This window comes from Nomascus leucogenys, chromosome 9 (assembly GCF_006542625.1).
Source record: "Nomascus leucogenys isolate Asia chromosome 9, Asia_NLE_v1, whole genome shotgun sequence".
NCBI classification, from domain to species: domain Eukaryota; kingdom Metazoa; phylum Chordata; class Mammalia; order Primates; family Hylobatidae; genus Nomascus; species Nomascus leucogenys.
Window position 1 is genome coordinate 2,597,467 of NC_044389.1, and position 10,147 is coordinate 2,607,613.

A 10,147-nucleotide genomic window follows, 5' to 3' on the forward strand; every position below is an offset into this window, starting at 1 on the left:
CTTTTAGATAAAGAACTTCTCTTTCAGTTGATTCCTCCAGCCAGGACAAGCTGTGATCACAGGAGATTCAAAAATCTCAAGATGGACAGCTGGCTGGAGTAACACCCCAGATAAATATAAAAAACCTCATTGAGGCTGAAGAACTGAAACACTAACCCATGTCAAAAATGAGATGCAAGTGCACAAAAAATTTCTGCAAACCCTGCTGGGATAAAGAGAGTTCATGATGGTGGGTTTTGATACACAAACATGAATGCTGGGGTGAGGAAAGGCCCCCCACAGGGTGGAATGCTTGACATGGGCTTGCTCACAAGCTGCCTGAGTCAGAAGCACCTGAGAGAGGTACCTACTTGGGGAGGGGAGGAATATTAGGGTTAATGAATACAAGAAGGTGATTCGGCCGGGGGAGGGGTGGGCATGGTGGCTCATGCCTGTAATCCTAGCACTTTGGGAGGCTGAGGCAGGCGGATCACTTGAGGTCACAAGTTCAAAACCAGCCTGGCCAACATGGTGAAACCCCATCTCTACTAAAAATACAAAAAAATTAGCTGGGCGTGGTGGTGGGTGCCTGTAATTCCAGCTACTTGGGAGGCTGAGACAGGAGAATCATTTGAACCAGGGTGGTGGAAGCTGCAGTGAGCCGAGATTGGGCCACTGCAGTACAGCCTGGGTGACAGAGCGAGACCCTGTCTCAAAACAAAAACAAAAACAAAAACCCAACAAGATGTTTCAGGATAAATAGGTCCAGGAGGGTTAGATCATTTTGGCTTTTACCCCATCAATATTTAATGCGAATGAAGAGTTGCAGAACAGAATGAATTTTTCCAGGATACGTTCTCCTGTCATCATGAGCCGAGCCTATTGAACTACTGAGCCTGTGAAAATGAGAATGATACCATTCATTGTCTGGAGGTAGGTCCTAGTGCTGCAGATTGTTCTGAGAAGCTGTCATAGAAGATGATTTTCACAATGAAGTCTCCACTAAACCACGGCTTAAGTCCAGTCTCTGGCCTTCTTTTTCTGCTTTGCAGTCCAGAAACATTTCTTTAAAAGCCAGAAAATCTGTAAACGTGAGCAGCGTTTGGAGTATGTCCCCAACCACTTCATCTCTGTGGTAACGTTGTGAAAGTTGCCATGGTAAAGCCAAGAATTCGCTCCAGCAACTGTTCTTCTATATACTTTTCTGCCAAAGAAATATATTCATTAAAAATAGGTGTGTAGGTGAGTTCATTCCCTTCGGTGTCCTCAAACTCCTGGTAGCAGTTGTTGATGAAATTTCTCTGTAATAACTGGAAATCTTCATCCGTGATAACGTCCTCTAAATGTCCAACCACAGCATCAAAATGTGCATCAGAGTCAGAGGAGAAGGGCACAATGAAGCCTTCTTCTAAAGTGCCCATGGTTGGTGCCACTGCATCCACCCAAGTGAGCTGACCCGTTGGGTCCCTACGGTTTCTAGGGCACAGAGGTCTGCTGGGGGAAGACTTATTGCCCAGGCTGCGGCCCACTCCTGAATTTTTTAAGGTATAGTAATAACATTGTGGTTATGCAAGAGAATATCCTTATATTTAGGAGATTCATGATTAAGAACTCAGAGGTGAAATAGCATGGTCACTGTATTTTACTTTGAAAGGTTTTAGTCAAATATACAAACATATTGGAAGCAATTACAGCAAAATACTTGCAATTGCCGAATGTAGGTGGCAGGCATATGGGTGTTCCTTGCTCTAATCCAAGAGTGTCCAATGTTTTGGCTTCCCCGGGCCACATTGGAAGAAGAACTGTCTTGGGCCACACATAAAATACACTAACACTAACTATTGCAGATGAGTTAAAAAGAAAATCACAAAAAAACTCATAATATTTTAAGAAAGTTTATGAATTTGGGTTGGGCCGCATTCAAAGCTGTCCTGGTCCACATGTGGCCCATGTGCTATGAGTTGGACAAGCATGTCCTCGTCTTTCAACTTTTCTGTATATTTGAAAATAAATATATTAATATACAAAATATAAATTAAAAATTATAATTTGAATAATGACCTTTTCAAATATGCTTGAAGGCTATACCTCATCAATTTGCAGTGTTTCCAATTATATATATATTTTTATTGATCATGTTAAAGATCCATAAAGGTCCATAATGTGAGCCAAACCTTTTTAAAATATTTGCTTGGTGAACCATCTTATTTGGACACGACATTCAAACACTTAAATGACATTTGAAAGATTATGAATAATCTGTCAGTGAAGGGATTATTTTTAAACATTCATTGATGATTATCTTGTTCTCTGAGACTTGGTAATTAAGTTGTTGATGAATAATAAAATGACTTGTTAAAACACCCGGTATCTCTTTTTAAAGTTGGCTCTAAACTTGCATTATTGGTGCTCCATCTGTTAAATAAGCAATGATGTTGGAAAAGGAAATTTTTTTCCCTTTAATTAATTTTAGGGTTTCAAATATTGACAAATTTTTTGTATTCATTGTTAGTAATTTTGAAAATAATCTTTTCTACATAATTTTTCTGTCCTTGCACACTTTATAGATGCAAATATTAAAGTCTTATGATTATTCAGGTTGCTTTTGCCCACTCATAATCAAGGTTATTTGCATTATGCAATTGATTTCAATATCTTTTACCATCTTCTTAAAGCAGTATTAAATGGGATAGAGAAATTATTTGGTTTGGATTTCTTTTTATCCTCTTTGTACTAATCTCTTATATAGTTTATAAAACTAATTTTCTTAGAATATTGTATGATGTACCATATTGCATGATCTTTTATGTTGTTCTGTAAGAACCAATGAGACTCACCTCCTTTTGCAGAGAACATTCTTGAACATTCCAGTGACAGTATAGCAATTTTCAGTTTTCCTTAAATATCAGAAATATATATATATGTACATATCTTTGCCAATGTGATCAACATGTTCCTTTGTAAAATGTTCACTTACTCTAGATGGGTTCGTTGGCTTAATTAGAAAAAAATGTGTTGGCGGAATAGACATATTGGTGACTGTTCATTTGTGCATAAAACCTGTAAAACCCAATTTAATATATTTGACTGAATATTTGCCCACATTTAAAATTTATATTTGACATTTTGAAATAAGAGCTAAATGAGAAGATTTGTACATCTACTTACAGTCACCATGAATGCCTCATCGACAAATGCAGATGCATACAGGAGTGTTGTGTTGGTGACTCAAATACCACCCTCAGTGGTGCCCATAGTGATGTGATTTCTGAAATGGGAAACAACTCTTGATAAAGTTCTGAACATAAACCAAGTACATTCTTTCCTCAGTTTATGGTAGTTATATTCCTGTGAAATTCAATATATAACACCATGCAAAAATACTTTTGATTTTATATAAAACAGAATATGAATCTTTTTTTTTTTTTTGAGACAGAGTTTTCATTCTTGTTGCCCAGGCTGGAGTGCAGTGGTGCTATCTCGGCTCACTGCAACCTCTGTCTCCTGGCTTCAAGCAATTCTCCTGCCTCAGCCTCCTGAGTAACTGGGATTACAGGCATGCGCCACCACGCCTGGCTAATTTTTTTTTTTTGTATTTTTAGTAGAGATGGGGTTTCATCATGTTGGCCAGTCTGGTCTTGAACTCCTGACCTCAGGTGATCTGCCCGCCTCAGCCTCCCAAAGTGCTGGGATTACAGGTGTGAGCCACTGCACCTGGCCCAGAGCTCGAGTCTTAACTCATAATTATAAACAAGTTTTTCACCTAAAGAAAGGCCTGTGGAACATTCCAAAGTTGAACATGATGCATATAGTTCTTTTTTGTACTGAACTGTATGGATATTGCAAGGTGTCTAGCTTCCTGGCTTGTCCATTGAATATCTGTTGTGTTCTCCCAACCCCTAAACTCATTACAACTAAAAATGCCCCTTACATTTTTAAAATGTCTCCTGGGAGCTATATCACCTCTTTTGAGAACCACTGGCTTAGGGTTGAAAAAGAGTCAATAAATATATAAGAAAAATAAAACATTGTTAAGTGCTCTGTATTCACTGGTAATTCTAATGTAGAAAGGCTCCTAGGAGAAGGGATGTGTAAGCTGAGTCTTGTAAAATCCGTGTGGACTAGGATAAAAGGACATGGTAGGCAGAATGAATAAGTTATAAAGCTTATAAATACTCAAGACTTGCAAATAGTTTGGTACAACTGGAATCTAGGATGCAGAGGTGGAGTTTATCAGGAAACAATTCAGGGAGGTACGTAGAATCCAGGTCACAGAAAGACTGCCTTCCATGCTAAGATGCAAAGATGCATCGGCTGTGTGTGTGTGTGTGTGCGCGTGCACATGCATGTGTGTGTGTGTGCGCGCGCGCACATGCATGTGTGTGTGTGTGTGTGCGCGCGCGCGCACGCATGTGTGTGTCTGTGTGTGTGTGTGTGTGCATATGTAGTTTATGGCAAGGGGCTGACATAATCAGATGTGCTTCTTAGAAATGAATGGATTACCAGGGTGCAGGAAGGAAGGCAAGAAAATCAGTTGCTTTTACTATAGACTTTCCAGTAATAATTTTAAGAATCTACCATTTAATAGTTTCCTGGATCTTAGCCCTCCTGAATGTCATTTTAGTGTACTCTTGTTTTTACTCTCCTTTAAAAAAAAAAACTAAAACTTTTGGAATCACTGTTTCTGTTCTAGTAATAACTACACACTTTCCCTGCATCTAACACCCTGCCTCATACAAGTTAGACCTTATTGCATTTTCCTTTCCCTTTTATTTATTTATTTTTATTTTTTTGAGATGGAGTCTTGCTCTGTCACCCAGGCTGGAGTGCAATGGTGCAAACTCAGCTCACTGCAACCTCCGCCTCCCGGGAGGCAGAGCAATTCTCTGCCTCAGGCTCCCGAGTAGATGGGATTACAGGCGCCGGCCACCATGCCTGGCTAATTTTGTATTTTAGTAGGGATGGGGTTTCACCGTGTTGCCCAGGCTGGTCTCGAACCTCTGAGCTCAGGCAATCCACCCGCCTCGGCCTCCCAAAGTGCTAGGATTACAGGTCTGAGCCACCGTACCCGGCCCCCTTGCTTTCCCTTTTATATATATTGGCTTTTGAGATCTCATTTTAGTTTAATTTCTCTTTAATATGTTCTCTAATATTTCAACCTTACTCCTAAGGAAATTTTCCTCTAGCTTAATCTGTCTCTTTATTTTCAATTTTCTCTGCTTATGTTCTGATATTAAGACTGACATGTTTTTCATACGACTCCAGTTTTTCTGTGACATTTTAAGCAATCATGTTCCTCAGAGACCGTATTTAAAAAATTATCTGTCTTTTTATTGGGACAGTGATAGTTTCTTTCAGTTATTTCTCTAGTGTTATCTAAGAAGATAGCATTTTTTCAACGAGGGTGCCCATTTATTCTTCCAAAATGTACTTCCCTTTTAGGTTGAATGCATAATTTTAGTCTGAAATCCAAAGCCTTGGTTTGAATTCATGAAATTAACAAATTCAGGGCCAGCTTGAGTTTACATGGTTGGTGGTGACTCAACACTGTTTATCAGTCACATGAATCGAAGATTAATTCCTCTAAAGTTTCCTCCTTGGCTCTAAATATAGAATAGAATTTGGGTCTACTCCAAGTGAGATCATGTACTACCTATTTGAACCTAACACTAATAAGTTAAAGCTAGAATCTCACATGCTATTGCTCTGTGACCCATGTGGAACCTAACTTCTTCGTAGACCTGGGTGAAAATCCTGGTAGAAGCCAAACAATATACTGAAACTCTGCCTCTTTCAAGGCGAAACCTCAGTGGGACTCTAAAGGCTGTCTCCGGATTTATTTATTCCCTCTATCAGTCCTGGCCGCAATCACAGGCCTATTTGTGCTTGTGTTATTCAAGGCCATCTGCAGCTGCCCACAGGCTAAGTTATTTTTCAATTTAAACCCAGGTTTGCTTGCTAAAGCTTTTGTGGCTAGTTTTGCTAATGCCACCGAGATCACTGAAGTGGTCAGTGCCTGCAGCCCACGCAATATAGAAAGAGCCTCTTGGTTGTGTATTCAACCACTAGGTCAGAATCTTTCAGAAGCCTGAGACTTACACTCACTTGTCCAGGCTGAAGCAGCTAAAAGCCGTCTTCATAAAAATCAGGCATAAGGTGCAATATTGGCTGCAGAAAACTCAGTGTTTAAAATTCCTGCATGGCTCGAGCTTGGTATAGTTTCCCCAAAGGTTATATCACACCAATCAATTCCTCCAGCCTCCAGAAGCCTTAATCTTTATGTGTTCTAGTTTTGGTTCCTAAATTCACTCAGGTATGTGGCAACAATGGAATTCCTGACACCAAACGCCAGAACTAGGTAGGTTTTCCCATCAGGTGTACCCCAGCACTCCCCTGGCCCTCTTTCCTGCCAGAAGCAGAGCTTCTTCACTAAGCCTACACCAAGGCTAAGAGAGGCTCACAGTGCTAAGCAGGCAGGCCGACCCCCAAAAATAAGAGGACGGGAAAAGGATGGGCTAGAGCTCCCGCGTCTGCCATTTGGATTCTTCATTCCTCTTCCTCCGTGAATGAGAAGCAAGGGTCATCACCGAATAAGTCCTCCAAAGGTACGTGCTGGAAACTTCATCCCCAGTGCAGCAGTGTCGAGGGGGTGGGGCCTTTAAAAAGTGATTAAGTCAGGGGGGCTTCACCCTCACGGGTGGATTAATGCCATTGTCACAGCAGTAGGTTAGTCATAAAGGCACATTCACTCTCTTGCTCTCTCTGTCGCATGCACTCTCTTGCCCTTCCACCTAGTTTCCATGTTACGATGCAGCAAGAAGGCCCTTGCCAGATGTGGCCCCTGGATTGTGGACTTTTCAGCCTCCAGAATTGTGAGCCAAACAAACTTCTTTTGTTCATAACTTCCCCAGTCTGTGATATCCTGTTACAGCAGCAGAAAATGGACTGAGACACCCAGGGATGTACCTGGAACCTAGAAAAAGGTATAAAGTGAAGAAAAGTAGACCTGGTATGTGTACTCAATTTAGGGGATTCTGAAAGTGTTCCTAGCTTTTTCATATTATAATCTTCTGAGAGAAAATCTTTAATACAGAAGGAAGGGTTTATGCCTTATTTATTTATTTATTTATTTATTTATTTATTTATTTATGTATGTTGAGACGGAGTTTCACTCTTTTCACCCCAGCTGCAGTGCAGTGGCATGATCTCGGCTCACTGCAACCTCCGCCTCCTGGGTTCAAGCGATTCTCCTGCCTCGGCCTCCCGAGTAGCTGGGATTACAGAAGTGCGCCACCACGCCTGGCTAAGTTTTGTATTTTTAGTAGAGACGGGGTTTTGCCATGTTGGCCAGGTTGATCTCGAACTCCTGACCTCAGGTGATCCACCCACCTTGGCCTCCCAAAGTGCTGGGATTACAGGCGTGTGCCACTGGCCAATGCCTAATTTATTAGTATTGGTGAATCATCGGAGTTTTAAAGCAGAAAAGTAATATAATTGGAATTTAACTTGGCAGTGATGCATAGTCAGAGGGCAAGGAGAGACTGTTAGGAAGCTGACGGAAGGTTTAAGCAAGAGGAAAAGGGAGATTTCACTTCAAGCAAGGAAAGATGAAAAGTAGGGCACTGATTCAAAAACTTTTTCATGTACAGAAGATCTGAATGAGTGGTTCTGATACTTGAGGTTTCCAAGCTCCAGGTATAGGGGAAATGGTAGAGCCATTAGCAAATTATGAAGACAGGAAAGTGGTTTTGATTGAGGATACGGGCATGATGAGTTTTTGTTTGTTTATTTTGTAGTTTTGAGTTTTTTTAGGACACTTTACCAAAAAAGGATACGTACACAGTGTAACAGTAAAACAGATACAGATGGAAAAAGTCAGGATCAAGGAAAAAAAGATCACAGAAGACAAGAGTCCACACTGCTGATGTGAATCAGATGCAAATTTGGTTGGGAGTCAAATGATGGGTTACGTAGTTCCCATTAATGGATCACACACAGCACATCAATTATTTGGAGAAGGGGGAACACAGTTTTCCATTATCAAATTGTTTCTTATTTGTTGTTTACTGTTATTACGTTATTATTGCTTATGATGATGATGATGATGATGAATAATCTAATCATAATAAGACTGGTAACTCAGTTACCAAAATCTGTTGGTTCTATGTTGCTTTATTCTCTCTAGACAGACTGCACGTGTTTCTCTGCAGTCCATAGTTAATAAGTTGGGCCACATCTGTTCTACCTGGATTACTGCAACAGTCTCCAGTCAGTACCCTCCCCGTTTCCTCTTCACATTGCTGCCAGAGCCATCTTTCTAAAATGGAAATCGAATCTATTACTTTCCTGCTCCAAACCTTTCATTTATGCCTCATTTTCATTTTGGAAAAACATCCACATTTCTTAGCATGACTTAAAGGCTCTTTGTGATAGGTTTCTGCTGCCCTCCCCAGCCTCAGTCCCCCTGGAGTGAGCACTCACTATTTTGGAGTTGCCTAGCAGCTGTTCTTCTCCTATGGGTAACAGCATCTCAGTTTCCTTCCTGTGGCTCCTACGGACTGTGAGCTGTCTCTGTGGGGCCATCAGGGACAGTCTTGCCTTCCTCTGGCCAGCAACAGGCCTGAGCTCGTTCAATCTGGCTCTCTCTTCAGGGACTTTGAATCTCAGAAGGAATAACGCACAGGCAGAAACATGGTTAGGGCTCATTATCTCGGAGGCAGTGCCCTGACAGCTTATTGCATCTCCTGTGTCACTGTGTCTGTCTCGTTCTGAATCTAACCTTCGTGCCCTTTAACTGCATCAGTGAACTTCTGACATTTTTCCCATAAACTGATTTCTATTTTCCTCAGCCAGAGTGGGCTTCTGCTGTTGCCACCAGAATATCCCCCATTCTCCTGGCCAACTCCGACTGTTCTTTCAGGCCTTCGCTTGCATATAATTTTTATGCTACCTTGTGCAGGAGGCAGATTTCTTCCTTGACTTCTATTACTTTCTTCCCTGACTTCCCAGGCTTCCTTCCTGTGGTTAAACAGAGGAGCAGACCCGTGTTACTTACAGGTAATTATTCATGTTCTTTACCCTGTGTTCCCTTATGTTCAATGGTTTTGTTTTTATATTGAGTTTTGTGATTATATTTACAGGAGTTATTTATATGTAAGCTTCTATACTTAATTTATTTTGTTTTTCCTACTTTTTAGTTCTTTATTTTGAATTCCTTCAGTCAGCCACGTATCCATGAGTAGTTTCCTTTCTCAGTCTTTGCCTTCACACGTGAACACCACTTTGGCTGGGAATGAAATTCTTGATTATGTTTCCCCTCTCAAAGTCTTTACGAATTTTTCATTATCTTTAGGAACTTAGTGTTATAAAGAAGTCTGAGGAAGCAGGCCAAGTGTGGTGGCTCCCGCCTATAATTGGAGCACTTTGGGAGGTTGAGGCAGGAGGATTGCTTGAGCCCAGGAGTTCGAGGCCAGCTTGGGCAACATAGAAAGACCCTGTCTCTCCAAAAAAAAAAAAATGAAAAAAATTAGCTGGGTGTGATGGTGCATGCCTGTAGTCCCAGTTACTCGGGAGGCTGAGGTGGGAGGATTGCTTGAACACAGGAGGTCAAGGCTGGAGTGAGCTGTGACTGCACCACTGCACTCTAGCCTGGGTGACAGGGCAAGATCCTGCCTCTTAAAAAAAAAGAGAGAGAGATTTTACCCCTTTTTAAGGAAAGTCGTTTTTCCTCCTCCCTATTTGGATATTTGCAGAAATGTATAAATATTCTTGAAATTTTAACTTTTGACAAGGTATGCCTAGTATGAATATTATTTAGATTAATTTAGAATTTGCTTGGAATATAATAAAACATTTTTCCAAATTCACTGGTTTTTTTTGGCATATTAAAATGCCTACTATTATAGCTCCAGGACCAGTCAGGATGTGATCAGAGACGTAAAACCAGTAGGAATATCATTTATTTTAGGGAATTAAATATGGAAGCCAGTCTTCAAGACAGCTCACCCAATGATCCCTACCTCCATGTATCTACACCCTGTGTAAACCCCTACCACAACGTAGCGCTCTTGGTCTGTGTGACCAATAGAAGTAATCAAAGGGATAATATACTCACTGCAGGAGGAGTCAGCCACCATGCTGTGGGGACACTCAAGCAAGGGAGATGAAC

General features: G+C 41.0%; 1 pseudogene; it reads right to left on the minus strand.

Annotated features, from left to right (window-relative positions):
- Positions 1-919: 919 nt before the first annotated feature.
- LOC100582060 lies at positions 920-1,400 on the minus strand (annotated as a pseudogene).
- Between the last annotated feature and the right edge of the window lie 8,747 nt (positions 1,401-10,147).